Raw genomic sequence first — 14,770 nt, forward strand, 5'->3', positions numbered from 1 at the left:
ATTCCCTCCTTGATGATTGATGTATGCCACAGTTGTGACATTGTCTGTCTGAAAACAAATGAACGATTCTCTCTTTAGAAGAGGCCAAGACTGAAGAGCTCTGAAAATTGCACGGAGTTCCAAAATATTGATCGGTAATCTCACCTCCTGAGATTCCCAAACCCCTTGTGCTGTCAGAGACCCCCACACAGCTCCCCAACCTGTAAGGCTTGCATCTGTGGAAATTACAGTCCAGGTCGGAAGAACAAAAGAAGCCCCCTGAACTAAACGATGGTGATCTGTCCACCACGTCAGAGAGTGTCGTACAATCGGTTTTAAAGATATTAATTGAGATATCTTTGTGTAATCCCTGCACCACTGGTTCAGCATACAGAGCTGAAGAGGCCGCATGTGAAAACGAGCAAAGGGGATCGCGTCCGATGCAGCAGTCATAAGACCTAGAATTTCCATGCATAAGGCTACCGAAGGGAATGATTGTGACTGAAGGTTTCGACAAGTTGATATCAATTTTAGACGTCTCTTGTCTGTCAAAGATAGAGTCATGGACACTGAATCTATCTGGAAACCTAAAAAGGTTACCTGTGTCTGAGGAATCAATGAACTTTTTGGTAAATTGATCCTCCAACCATGATGTTGAAGAAACAACACAAGTCGATTCGTATGAGATTCTGCTAAATGTGAAGACTGAGCAAGTACCAAGATATCGTCCAAATAAGGAAATACCACAATACCCTGTTCTCTGATTACAGACAGAAGGGCACCGAGAACCTTTGTAAAAATTCTTGGAGCTGTAGCTAGGCCAAACGGCAGAGCCACAAACTGGTAATGCTTGTCTAGGAAAGAGAATCTCAGAAACTGATAGTGATCTGGATGAATCGGAATATGCAGATATGCATCCTGTAAATCTATTGTAGACATATAATGCCCTTGCTGAACAAAAGGCAGGATAGTCCTTACAGTCACCATTTTGAATGTTGGTATCCTTACATAACGATTCAATATTTTTAGATCCAGAACTGGTCTGAAGGAATTCTCCTTCTTTGGTACAATGAAGAGATTTGAATAAAACCCCAGTCCCTGTTCCAGAACTGGAACTGGCATAATTACTCCAGCCAACTCTAGATCTGAAACACATTTCAGAAATGCTTGAGCCTTCACTGGGTTTACTGGGACACGGGAAAGAAAAAATCTCTTTGCAGGAGGCCTTATCTTGAAGCCAATTCTGTACCCTTCTGAAACAATGTTCTGAATCCAAAGATTGTGAACGGAATTGATCCAAATTTCTTTGAAAAAACGTAATCTGCCCCCTTCCAGCTGAGCTGGAATGAGGGCTGCACCTTCATGTGGACTTAGGAGCTGGCTTTGATTTTCTAAAAGGTTTGGATTTATTCCAGACTGGAGATGGTTTCCAAACTGATACCGCTCCTGAGTATGAAGGATCAGGTTTTTGTTCCTTGTTGTGACGAAAGGAACGAAAACGATTATTAGACCTAAATTTACCTTTAGATTTTTTATCCTGTGGTAAAAAAGTTCCTTTCCCTCCAGTAACAGTTGAGATAATAGAATCCAACTGAGAACCAAACAATTTATTACCCTGGAAAGAAAGGGAAAGCAGAGTAGACTTAGAAGACATATCAGCATTCCAAGTTTTAAGCCATAAAGCTCTTCTAGCTAAAATAGCTAGAGACATATACCTGACATCAGCTCCAATGATATCAAAGATGGCATCACAAATAAAATTATTAGCATGTTGAAGAAGAATAATAATGCTATGAGAATTATGATCTGTTACTTGTTGCGCTAAAGCTTCTAACCAAAAAGTTGAAGCTGCAGCAACATCCGTTAAAGATATAGCAGGTCTAAGAAGATTACCTGAACACAAGTAAGCTTTTCTTAGAAAGGATTCAATTTTCCTATCTAAAGGATCCTTAAAGGAAGTACCATCTGCCATAGGAATAGTAGTATGCTTAGCAAGAGTAGAGACAGCCCCATCAACCTTAGGGATTTTGTCCCAAAACTCTAATCTGTCAGATGGCACAGGATATAATTGCTTAAAACGTTTAGAAGGAGTAAATGAATTACCCAAATTATTCCATTCCCTGGAAATTACTTCAGAAATAGCACCAGGGACAGGAAAAACTTCTGGAATAACTACAGGAGATTTAAAAACCTTATCTAAACATTTAGATTTAGTATCAAGAGGACCAGAATCCTCAATTTCTAATGCAATTAGGACTTCTTTAAGTAAAGAACGAATAAATTCCATTTTAAATAAATATGAAGATTTATCAGCATCAACCTCTGAGACAGAATCCTCTGAACCAGAAGAACCATTATCAGAATCAGAATGATGATGTTCATTTAAAAATTCATCTGAAAAATGAAAAGTTTCAAAAGACTTTTACGTTTACTAGAAGGAGGAATAACAGACATAGCCTTCTTAATGGATTTAGAAACAAAATCTCTTATGTTATCAGGAACACTCTGAGTATTAGATGTTGACGGAACAGCAACAGGTAATGTAACAGTACTAAAGGAAATATTATCTGCATTAACAAGTTTGTCATGACAAACAGTACAAACAACAGCTGGAGGAACAGATACCATAAGTTTACAGCAGATACACTTAGCTTTGGTAGCTCCAGCACCAGGCATCAATTTTCCAGAAGTATCTTCTGACTCAGTTTCAACGTGGGACATCTTGCAATATGTAATAGAAAAAACAACATATAAAGCAAAATTGATCAAATTCCTTAAATGACAGTTTCAGGAATGGGAAAAAATGACAGTGAACAAGCTTCTAGCAACCAGAAGCAATAAATAATGAGACTTAAATAATGTGGAGACAATAGTGACACCCATATTTTTTTAGCGCCAAAAATGACGCCCACATTATTTGGCGCCTAAATGCTTTTGGCGCCAAAAATGACGCCACATCCGGAACGCCGACACTTTTGGCGCAAAAGAACGTCAAAAATGACGCAACTTCCGGCGACACGTATGACGCCGGAAACAGAAGAAAAAAAATTTTTGCGCCAAAAAAGTCAGCGCCAAGAATGACGCAATAAAATGAAGCATTTTCAGCCCCCGCGAGCCTAACAGCCCACAGGGAAAAAGTCAAATTTTAAGGTAAGAAAAAAATTGATTTATTCATATGCATTATCCCAAATATGAAACTGACTGTCTGAAATAAGCAATGTTGAACATCCTGAGTCAAGGCAAATAAATGTTTGAATACATATATTTAGAACTTTATAAAAAAGTGCCCAACCATAGCTTAGAGTGTCACAGAAAATAAGACTTACTTACCCCAGGACACTCATCTACATGTTGTAGAAAGCCAAACCAGTACTGAAACGAAAATCAGCAGAGGTAATGGTATATAAATAAGAGTATATCGTCGATCTGAAAAGGGAGGTAAGAGATGAATCTCTACGACCGATAACAGAGAACCTATGAAATAGACCCCGTAGAAGGAGATCATTGAATTCAAATAGGCAATACTCTCCTCACATCCCTCTGACATTCACTGCACGCTGAGAGGAAAACCGGGCTCCAACCTCCTGCGGAGCGCATATAAACGTAGAATCTAGCACAAACTTACTTCACCACCTCCATAGGAGGCAAAGTTTGTAAAACTGATTTGTGGGTGTGGTGAGGGGTGTATTTATAGGCATTTTGAGGTTTGGGAAACTTTGCCCCTCCTGGTAGGAATGTATATCCCATACGTCACTAGCTCATGGACTCTTGCTAATTACATAAAAGAAATATGTGTTGCACAATTGTTGGCATAATTATTTGCACCCTTTTAGTCAATACTTTATGCCACCTCCCTTTGCCAAGATAAGAGCTCTAAATCTTCTCCTATAATTTCTGATGAGGTTGGAGAATACATGGCAAGGGATATGAGATCTCCAGATCCTTCAGATTTCTAGGTCAATGTTGGTAGTCTCTCCAAACACGAGCCATTTTAAGCTTTCTGGCAGATGCAGTAAGGTGTTAATACAATATCTGTTGATATTTGATAAATTCCATGATGCCATGTATCCTAACAAAATGTCCAGATCATCTGGTAGAAAAACAGCCTCAAAACATTAAAGAGCCAGCATCATATTTAACTGTGGGCATGAGGTACTTTTCAACATGGCTACCTCTCTGTGAGCACAAAACCCACCTCTGGTGTTTATTGCCAAAAAGCTTTATTTGGAACCCAATCCCATTTGAAGTTCCAGTAGTGTCTGGCAAACTAAATACGCTTGGGTTTGTTTTTGGATGATAGTATACAGGCTTTTTTCTTGAAACCCTTCCAAACAACTTGTGGTGATGTAGGTGAAGTTGGATTGTAGTTTTAGAGACTTTCTGACCTCAAGACGCAACTAACTTCTGCAATTCTCCAGCTGTTATCCTTGGAGATATTTTGGCCACGCAAACCTCTTCATAGTGCGTTGAGAAAATATAAACCCCAGTCCTCTTCCAGGTTGATTCATAACATTTCCAGTTGACTTGAACTTCTTAATTATTGCCCTGATAGTGGAAATTTACATTTTTCAATGATTTTGCTATTTTCTTAAAGCCACTCACTATTTTGTCAAGCTCAACAACCTTTTTCCGTACATTACAGCTATATTCCTTTGTCTTACCCAATGTGATGAATGACTAAGGGGATTTGGCCTATATGTTACTTCATAGGTATACCCCTGTGAAACAGGAAGTCATGGTTGAACAATTTCACACAGTACTAAAAAATGTAAAATTTCAATGGGAATATACTTCAAATATATTTTTCTCATATGATATCATAGGGGTTCCAATAATTGCACAACACATATATTTAACAAATATTTTTTTTTTGTGTATTTTTTTTCAACAAAAGATCAAAAGGTTAAACAATAAAGACAATTTTCCACAGGCTTCTTTGCTCATATTTACCAAGGGTGCCAATATTAGTGGAGGGCACTGTACATCTTTAGACAAGTATATGTCTGCGTCTCTATGTTAAAGGCCTTTGCCTGCCTTTTTCTTCTTCTAACACCTGAGACCTCATATGTTTGAGCCCCTATACCTTTTTGTGCAATATTTAAAAAAAAAAAAAAAAATAGATGGTGTTATTATAAGTGTAACTGTACTTTGTAATGTATTTTGTGACACTTTTTTTGTTTCGCCAAACAGTTAACCAGAGCTCTGAGGACGCATTATTATTATTATCGGTTATTTGTAGAGCGCCAACAGATTCCGAAGCGCTATAAACAAAGGGGAGTACGGCAAAACAATTAAAGGGATCAAATGGGTAGAGGGCCCTGCAAGAGTTGCACTGTTGTAATCCATTCTTAAAGGGACACTGAACTCAAATTTTTTATTTTGTAATTCAGGAAGAGCATGCAATTTTAAGCAACTTTCTAATTTATTCTTATTATCAATTTTTCTTTGTTCTCTTGCTATCATTATTTGAAAAAGAAGGCATCTAAGCTTTTTTTTGGTTTCAGTACTCTGGACAGCACTTTTTTATTGGTGGATGAATTTATCCACCAATCAGCAAGGACAACCCAGGTTGTTCACCAAAAATGGGCCGGCATCTAAACTTACATTCTTGCATTTCAAATAAAGATACCAAGAGAATGAAGAAAATTTGATAATAGGAGTAAATTAGAAAGTTTTGGGTACAGTGTCCCTTTAAGAAGGTGATCTACAAACAGCTGGACTCTTAGGCTTACATGCTAAGGGGGTTCAGGGGATAGCAATGGAGGAGTGGATATGGTATAAAGTAAGGTTAGCATAGGTTGTATGCATCCTTAAACAGTAGAGTCAGTAGAGTCTTTAGGGAGCGCTTGAAGCTTTCAAAACTAGGGGAGAGTCTGTTTTCCAGAAGGCTACCTGTTATAAGTTAGAGGGCAGTTGGAGCAGCTGAGTGGAAAAGTCTGTGTATTTTCTCTGAGTTTTGTTAGAGGATGTGTTTGAAATCAAGCTGAAGGAGAGAGATATGTTAGGTTAATGATGGTCCAGCAAGAGTGTGTTAAAGGAGTGGGAGGGTACATTTAAGCTGAGGGTCTGCAGAGGGAGAAACGCGTTGATGTACTGCAACTAAACCTAAGCTATTATTTGTCACTTAAAAGTGTGCAATACTGCTAACACTGTTAGCCATTTCCAATTTTGCCACTAGACCTGTAACGGGTCATTTCTGGACATTACTTTATACTACATTCTTGGATTTGGGATGTACTGCAACTAAACCTAAGCTACTATATGTCATTTAAAAGTGTGCAATACTGCTAACACTGTTAGCCATTTCCAATTTTGCCACTAGACCTGTAACGGGTCATTTCTGGACATTACTTTATACTACATTCTTGGATTTGGTATCCTGCGTGCTATCTGGCACTAAGTGCAGGAATATTTTCTTCGATGATCGCTGCATTGTAGCAAAGAAAGCCAAGAAACAGTGCAACTTACTGACCTCACATTTACACCAATCAGAAAGTGTATTCAGGACAGCGCCCTCAATAGTGACGTCATTACGGCCGTACAACTAGTCACGGAGAAGACTGAATGTGCACTAGTCTGGGTAAGCCCTTGTTTTGCTAGCAAACCAACTCCCGATTGAAAGTTCAGTGTGGATTTGGACTATCTTTGCTGTATTATGAACTTTACATTGCAAGTATAGTCATATATCAAGTGATGGCAACTTAATTGTATAAATTGTTTTTATTTACGGAGACGTCCGTTTTTACATTTTATATATCACCTAATGTGAATAAATCTTTGTCTCTTTAGACATTCATCTACTTTGTCTATTTTCTCTCTCTCTAATAAGTCTCACATTAATACACCTTATCACCTTTAGCTTTTAGCGCTCCTATCTATTTTTCACTTTTATGTTAATTTCTGCTACCTAGTTGGAGACCCATAGGTATTTTTAGGAGTTTGGTGTATCTTCCTGCGCTCTCTAGTACTATTCTCATACTAAATACATGTGTACACACAAAGGAAAACAGTAATTGCAGTTAAAGGTGTTTCTGAAAGATCTTGTAGAGCAGCTAAAATCCTCGCACTCACAAGGGTAGGTAGAAGGAGGGTGAATATAAATAACGTACCGCCAGTCCAATGGCTTAAAAATAGAAACTCCTTTATTAGAAATGCACTAAAAAGGCATACACGCCAGCAAGGTTTGTGAAAGATCTTGTAGTAGGATAAATCCAATTACTTTATTATATTCACCAATAGTATGTTTATCTTTGCTGGTGTCTGTATGTCTATCAATTTATGGTCAGCAGGCCTGGTTCTCTGCAGAATGCTGACCTGTGCAAGATAATATATATATATATATATATATATATATATATATATATATATATATTTACTGCAGTATATTTACTGCAGATTCAACCTTACCAGTTTCATCCCAAGTGAAAGGTGACCTGTTTTACTTTCAATGTTACTGTGCCCTCATGCCTCCTGATTGCTCTGCCAGTGTCACTTGCTTCACATTTATTTGTTATATGTGTTAATGTTAAAAAAGACACTCAGATGTCATTGTTTTTTACTGCAGAGTGAGTGGACACACAAACCTTATCAAGAAAATGATATCAGATGTTTGCATTACAGACCCTTCCTTACACATCATGAGAGCCAGGGAGTAACATCTCCTAAAATGTGACTAAGCTTTTTAGATTATTCAACATTATCTATATACAAATGCCCCTTCATGTGTTCTAAAAAGTGTGTCTGGCTTTTCAGTATTAGTTATATTAATTGTGAGAGGGTGGAAGTCTTGGTGAGTTCCCACACTTTTGTTTGTAGGACTTGACTCCAGAATTGTGCCCAGTAGTTTAATGTCCCTTTAATGGTATTTTTCCTTTAGTATTCTAAATTATTGTGATCAACCTATAGTTAAACACATGTTCATGAGACATAATGCATCACCACCTCTGAGAAAGACAAAACCTATTCAGGACCAGCTAAGAGGTGCAGCTGGTGCATGAGATTAACCATGTGTTTAACCCTGACATAGGGGTTATCAGCAAGAAGTAAAATGTTCTACTTAATAAGAACATTTTTTTTTAATGCATTCAAGAGTCTCTTAATAACATTTAACCAACATCTAAAATAAATCATTCTCATATAAGACATTGGGGCCGATTTATTAAGCAGCGTAAGCTGCTCAGAAGTTAAGAAGTAGCAGTCGTAAGACCTCTGAAGTGGCAGACAGAGTTTTACACTACAACGCCGTAGCATAAAACTCTTAACTAAAGTGCTAAAAAGTACACTAACACCCATAAACTACCTATTAACCCCTAAACCGAGGCCCCCCACATCGCCGCCACTATAATAAATATATTAACCCCTAAACCGCCGCACTCCCGCATCGCAAACACTAGCTAAATATTATTAACCCCTAATATGCTGGCCCTAACATCGCCGACACCTACCTACATTTATTAACCCCTAATCTGCCACCCCCAACGTCGCCGCCACTATAATAAAGTTATTAACCCCTAAACCTAAGTCTAACCCTAACACCCCCTAACTTAAATATAATTTAAATAAATCTAAATAAAATTAATACAATTAACTAAATAATTCATATTTGAAACTAAATACTTACCGATAAAATAAACCCTAAGATAGCTACAATATAACTAATAGTTACATTGTAGCTATCTTAGGTTTTATTTTTATTTTACAGGCAACTTTGTATTTATTTTAACTAGGTACAATAGTTATTAAATATTTATTAACTATTTAATAACTACCTAGTTAAAATAAAGACACATTTCCCTGTAAAATAAAACCTAAACTAAGTTACAATTACACCTAACAATACACTATAATTAAATACAATTAATTACAATGAAATAAAATTATCTAAAGTACGAAACCCCCCCCCCCACTAAATTACAGAAAATAAAATAATTGCAAGATTTTTAAACTAATTACACCTACTCTAATCCCCCTAACAAAATAAAAAAAAAAACAAAATAAAAAAAAGCCCTACCCTACACTAAATTACAAATAGCCCTTAAAAGGGCCTTTTGCGGGGCATTGCCCCAAAGTAATCAGCTCTTTTACCTGTAAAAAAAAAAAAAAAAGTACAAATACCCCCCAACATTAAAACCCACCACCCACACAACCAACCCTACTCTAAAACCCACCCAATCCCCCCTTAAAAAAACCTAACACTAACCTCTTGAAGATCACCCTACCGTGAGACGTCTTCACCCAACTGGGCAGAAGTGGACCTCCAGACGGGCAGAAGTCTTCATCCAGACGGCATCTTCTATCTTCATCCATCCGGCGCGGATCCCTTCAATTCCGATTGACTGATAGAATTCTCTCAGCCAATAGGAATTAAGGTAGAAAAAATCCTATTGGCTGATGCAGCCAATAGGATTGAGCTTGCATTCTATTGGCTGTTCCAATCAGCCAATAGAATGTGAGCTCAATCCTATTGGCTGATTGCATCAGCCAATAGGATTTTTATCTACCTTAATTCCGATTGGCTGATAGAATTCTATCAGTCAATCGGAATTGAAGGGACGCCATCTTGGATGACGTCATTTAAAGGAACCTTCATTCAGTCGTCGGCCGTCATTAGAAGAGGATGCTCCGCGTCGGATGTCTTGAAGATGACCCGCTCCGCGCCGGATGGATGAAGATAGAAGATGCTGTCTGGATGAAGACTTCTGCCCATCTGGAGGTCCACTTCTGCCCAGTTGGGTGAAGACTTCTGCCCGTCTGGAGGTCCACTTCTGCCCGGTTGGGTGAAGACGTCTCACGGTAGGTTGATCTTCAAGGGGTTAGTGTTAGTTTTTTTTAAGGGGGGATTGGGTGGGTTTTAGAGTAAGGTTGGTTGTGTAGGTGGTGGGTTTTAATGTTGGTTGGGTATTTGTACTTTTTTTTTTACAGGTAAAAGAGCTGATTACTTTGGGGCAATGCCCCGCAAAAGGCCCTTTTAAGGGCTATTTGTAATTTAGTGTAGGGTAGGGTTTTTTTTATTTTGGGGGGCTTTTTTATTTTGTTAGGGGGATTAGAGTAGGTGTAATTAGTTTAAAAATCTTGTAATTATTTTATTATTTTCTGTAATTTAGTGTGTGTTTTTTTTTCGTACTTTAGATAATTTTATTTCATTGTAATTAATTGTATTTGATTTATTTAATTATAGTGTAGTGTTAGGTGTAATTGTAACTTAGGTTTTATTTTACTGGGAAATTTGACTTTATTTTAACTAGGTAGTTATTAAATATTTAATAAATATTTAATAAGTATTGTACCTAGTTAAAATAAATACAAAGTTACCTAAGCTAGATACAATGTAACTATTAGTTATATTGTAGCTAGCTTAGGGTTTATTTTATAGGTAAGTATTTAGTTTTAAATAGGAATTATATAGTTAATTGTAGTAATTTTATTTAGATTTTTTTATTTTTTTTTTATTTTAAATTTTTATTAAGGTTCACCAAACAATACAAAAAGATTGAAACAAACATCAGTACACGATAATAACACATTAGTTCCATTGACAGTGATTGGTACATAATATTAAAGATGTTGCGAACTGGGAGTTATAACAATCCAGCTGTACAATAGTGAGATTTAATCTTCAGCCCATTATAGTCACTTGTCATTTAGGAGATTTACCGTAAATGAATGGTCCCTTATCGGACCCTAGCTGAGAGGTGAAACCTAATTTTCCTTTTTTCATTCAAAACAAATGTATAACATTGTATGTGCAAATAAGGATGATGACCGGAAGAATCAGAAGAAGAAAAGAGAGAAAGCAGGAAGATAGAAGGAATGAAGAGGAGAGGGGGAGGAGGGGAAAAAAAAAAAAAATAATGATGAAGGGGAGGGAGGTAGGGCGAAGCCTTGGGGCGGGGTCACCTCACATAGGAGAAGACCTCGACCCCCAACTGAGTGGCCAACAGCGCTATATGGTTTTGTTCCAGTATGCTACTAAAAGTTCATGGATGTCTAATTTGTGGACTTTCAGATAATGGTATCTCTCTAGCAATAGCAGATCTTCCACTTGATTCCGCCATTCTTGTTCTGAGGGGATTGTTTGTGTTTTCCAATATTTTGGAATGATCTTTTTGGCCGCTGTCAGCATTAGCAGAAACAGAGCTCTTTTGCCCCTTGCTGTTAATTGGGGTACGGAACAGAATATTAATGTCTCAGGCACCTGTGGGACCGCTGTTCCTAGCACGTCCGACATAGCCTGGAACACCGCCTTCCAGTAACAAGTCAAGCGGGACAGCTCCACCAGATATGGAGGAGAGAACCCACTTCCCCACACCCTCTCCAACAAGTGTTGGTCGTGCCGGGGAACATCTTGCTCAGTCTCAATGGTGTCAGATACCATCGGCTAGTTAGCTTAAGGTGAATTTCTTGTACTTTTGCCGAAACTGAGGAGCACTTGATGAGCTTAAATGCTCTTAACCACGTCTCAGGATCAATGTCTTGGTTCAGTTCCCGCTGCCATGAGGTTGTGTATGATGGGAGGAGGGCCGTGGAAGGAGCAACAATGAGTTTATATAATTTGGAAATCAGGTGGTTAGGGTAACTAGTTTGTGTACAAAGTTTCTCGAAGTGTGTAAGGGTTCTCCCGAAGTCTGGTCTGTGTTTGTGGTGTGAGATATAGTGGATCAGTTGGTTATAATGGAGCCATGAAGAGAAAATTCCCCCATGAGTTTCCGCTAAAGTTTGTTGTGTTTTCAGCCCACCCCCCTCGGCATTATTTAGATTTTTTTAAATTATATTTAAGTTAGGGGGGGTTAGGGTTAGACTTAGGTTTAGGGGTTAATAACTTTATTATAGTGGTGGCGACGTTGTGGGCGGCAGATTACAGGTTAATAAATGTAGTTAGGATGCGGCGACATTGGGGGTGGCAGATTAGGGGTAATAAATATAATGTAGGGTTCGGCGATATTGGGGGCAGCAGATTAGGGGTTCATAAGTATAATGTAGGTGGCAGCGGTGTCCTCAGTGGCAGATTAGGGGTTAATAATTATAATTTAGTTGTCAGCGATGTCGGGCGGCAGATTAGGGGTTAATAAGTGTAATATTAGGGGTGTTTAGACTCGGGTTCATGTTAGGGTGTTAGGTGTAGACATAAAATGTGTTTCCCCATAGGAATCAATGGGGCTGCGTTAGGAGCTTTACGCTGCTTTTTTGCAGATGTTAGATTTTTTTTCAGCCGGCTCTCCCCCATTGATTCCTATGGGGAAATCGTGCACGAGCACGTTTTAGCAGCTCACCTCTAACGTAAGCAGCGCTGGTATTGAGGTGAGATGTGGAACTAAATTTTGCTCTTCGCTCACTTTTTTGTGGTTAATGCCGGGTTTGTAAAAACCCATAATACCAGCACTGTCTGCAAGTGAGCGGTGACCATAAACTGCTTGTTAGCACCGCATAGCCTCTAATGCAAAACTCGTAATCTAGCTGAAAGTTTGTTAACCTCATGTCTCTCAGGATGATTCTGTTTATGCAATATCACAGCTTTATCCTCCAAAGTCCCAAGTCTTTATGGTGTCACATGCAGTGCCCTGCGGTTCCTCTCAATCTCCTGGAGGAGTTTATTTGCTGGCAGAACTTGTTGCCCAGGTATATTCATAGCTATCTGTGGCATTATCTGCTTTTCCTATACTAAAGGGTAGACGCATAAGGAACATAAGAGATTCAGAAAGTAAGGTTTCTGTATCATTGCTGCTACTCCGGTTGTCCTTATTCATAAGTCTGATGAGGAAAAGACGTCTGTAGCATCTGAGGGTGAAATCTCAGATTCGCACAATATAATTCCTTCATCTGATGCTGAAGTTGTATCCTTCAGATCTAAGCTTGAACACCTTTGCATACTGTTAAAGGAGGTTTTGGCTACTTTGGATGACTCTGATCTGCCTGTCGTTGTCAACCCTAAGAAATCTAGTAAACTTAATAAATACTTGATATGGTGCCTAAAGTAGAAGGGGCCATTTCTACTCTGGCTATGAGAACTACTATTCCTTTGGAGGATAGCTGCTCTTTTAAGGATCCTATGGATAAAACGCGGGAGGCTTATTTGAAGATGTATGTTCATCAAGGTCTTCTATGGCAACCTGCAGTTGGTATTGCCACTGTGTCTAGTGCGGCATCTTATCGGTATGAGGTCAAGTAGAGACTCCTTTGGAGGGGATCCAAGACAGGATAAAGGCTCTAAAACTAGCCAATTCCTTTATTTCTGATGATACTATGCAATTAAGATGGTTGCAAGCCTGTTTCTAGTAAGATTTACCATAAGATATGGTGTAAATATCTTTATTGGTGTGAATACAAGGGCTACTCTTGGAGTAGGATCAGGATTCCTAGGATTTTGTCCTTTCTCCAGGAAGGTATGGAAAAAGGTTTGTCAGTCAGTACCCTGAAGAGTCAGATTTCTGTTTTATATATTTTGCTACTTAAGCATCTTGCGGATGTGCCAGATGTGTAATCTTTTTGTCAGGCCTTGGTCAGAACCAGGCTGGTGTTTAAGTCTGTTGTTCCTCCTTGGAGTCTTAACTTTGTTCTTAACGTTTTACAGCAGGCTCTGTTTGAGCCTTTGCATTCCATAGATATTTATTTGCTATCTTGGAAGGTTGTGTTTCTTATTGCTATCTTTTCTGCTCTGAGAGTTTAGGGAATTCTCAGCCTTGCAGTGTGATTTGCCTTATCTTCTCTTTCTTGTCGATAGGCGGTTCTTCGTTCTAAGTTAGGTTTCCTTCCTATAGTGGTTCCGGACGTATATGTTAATCAGGAAATTGTGATTCCTTCTCTATGTCCTCATCCTTCTTTTCATAAAGAACGTTGTTGCTCAACTTGGATGTTGTGCGTGCTTAAGTTTTAATTACAGGCGACTAAGGAATTTTCGCCAGTCTTTGGCCTGGTTGTTTGTTTCTGTGGGAAAAGTAGAGGTCAGAAAGCTACTGCTACTTCTTTTTCTCTCTGGTTGAGAAGTTTAATTTGGTTGGCTTATGGGACTGCTGGACAGCAGCCTCCTGAGAGGATTACAGCTAATTCTACTAGGGCTGTCTCTTCTTCTTGGGCTTTCATAAATGAAGCTTCTGTGAAGATTTGCAAGGCTGCAACTTAATCTTCTCTGCATACTTTTTCAAAATTTTACAAATTTGATTATTTTGCCTCAGCTGAGGCTTCTTTTAGGAGAAAGGTTTTTCAAGCAGTGGTGCCTTCTGTTTAGGTTACCTGTCTTGTCCCTCCCTAATCATCTGTGTCCTCTAGCTTGGGTATTGGTTCCCAACTGTAATTGATGATGCAGTGGAAAACAAAATTTATGCTTACCTTATAAAAAAAATTTCTTTACGGATATGGTGAGTCCACAGCCCCACCCTTTATTTAAGACAGTTTTTTTTTTTTAACTAAAACCTCAGTATATATATTTAAAAGTAAAACAAACATCTATGTGAAGAACATTGGAATGCAAAATATGCATAACTACCTTTTCGGTTTCAAGATGTAGGTCTAGCGCAGTGTTGGGTTAGCACTTCTTTAAAGTCTATGGGTAAGAAGTTAGTGTGGTCACGATATCCGAAGACCCGAAGCTAGTGAGCATTGGGTTTAGCAAGTGAACGAAGAAAAAATGATAATAGGAGTAAATTAGAAAATTTCTTAAAATTGAATGCTCTATCTGAATCATCAAAGAAAAGATTTGGGTTTAGTATCTATTTAAGGACAGCTTCATGACGGGGCAAGTGACAAAACATTAGTATCCAAAACTTATATTCTTTGATTCTGCATTCTTAACAACTAT

Source organism: Bombina bombina, chromosome 6 (assembly GCF_027579735.1).
Source record: "Bombina bombina isolate aBomBom1 chromosome 6, aBomBom1.pri, whole genome shotgun sequence".
Lineage (NCBI taxonomy): Eukaryota > Metazoa > Chordata > Amphibia > Anura > Bombinatoridae > Bombina > Bombina bombina.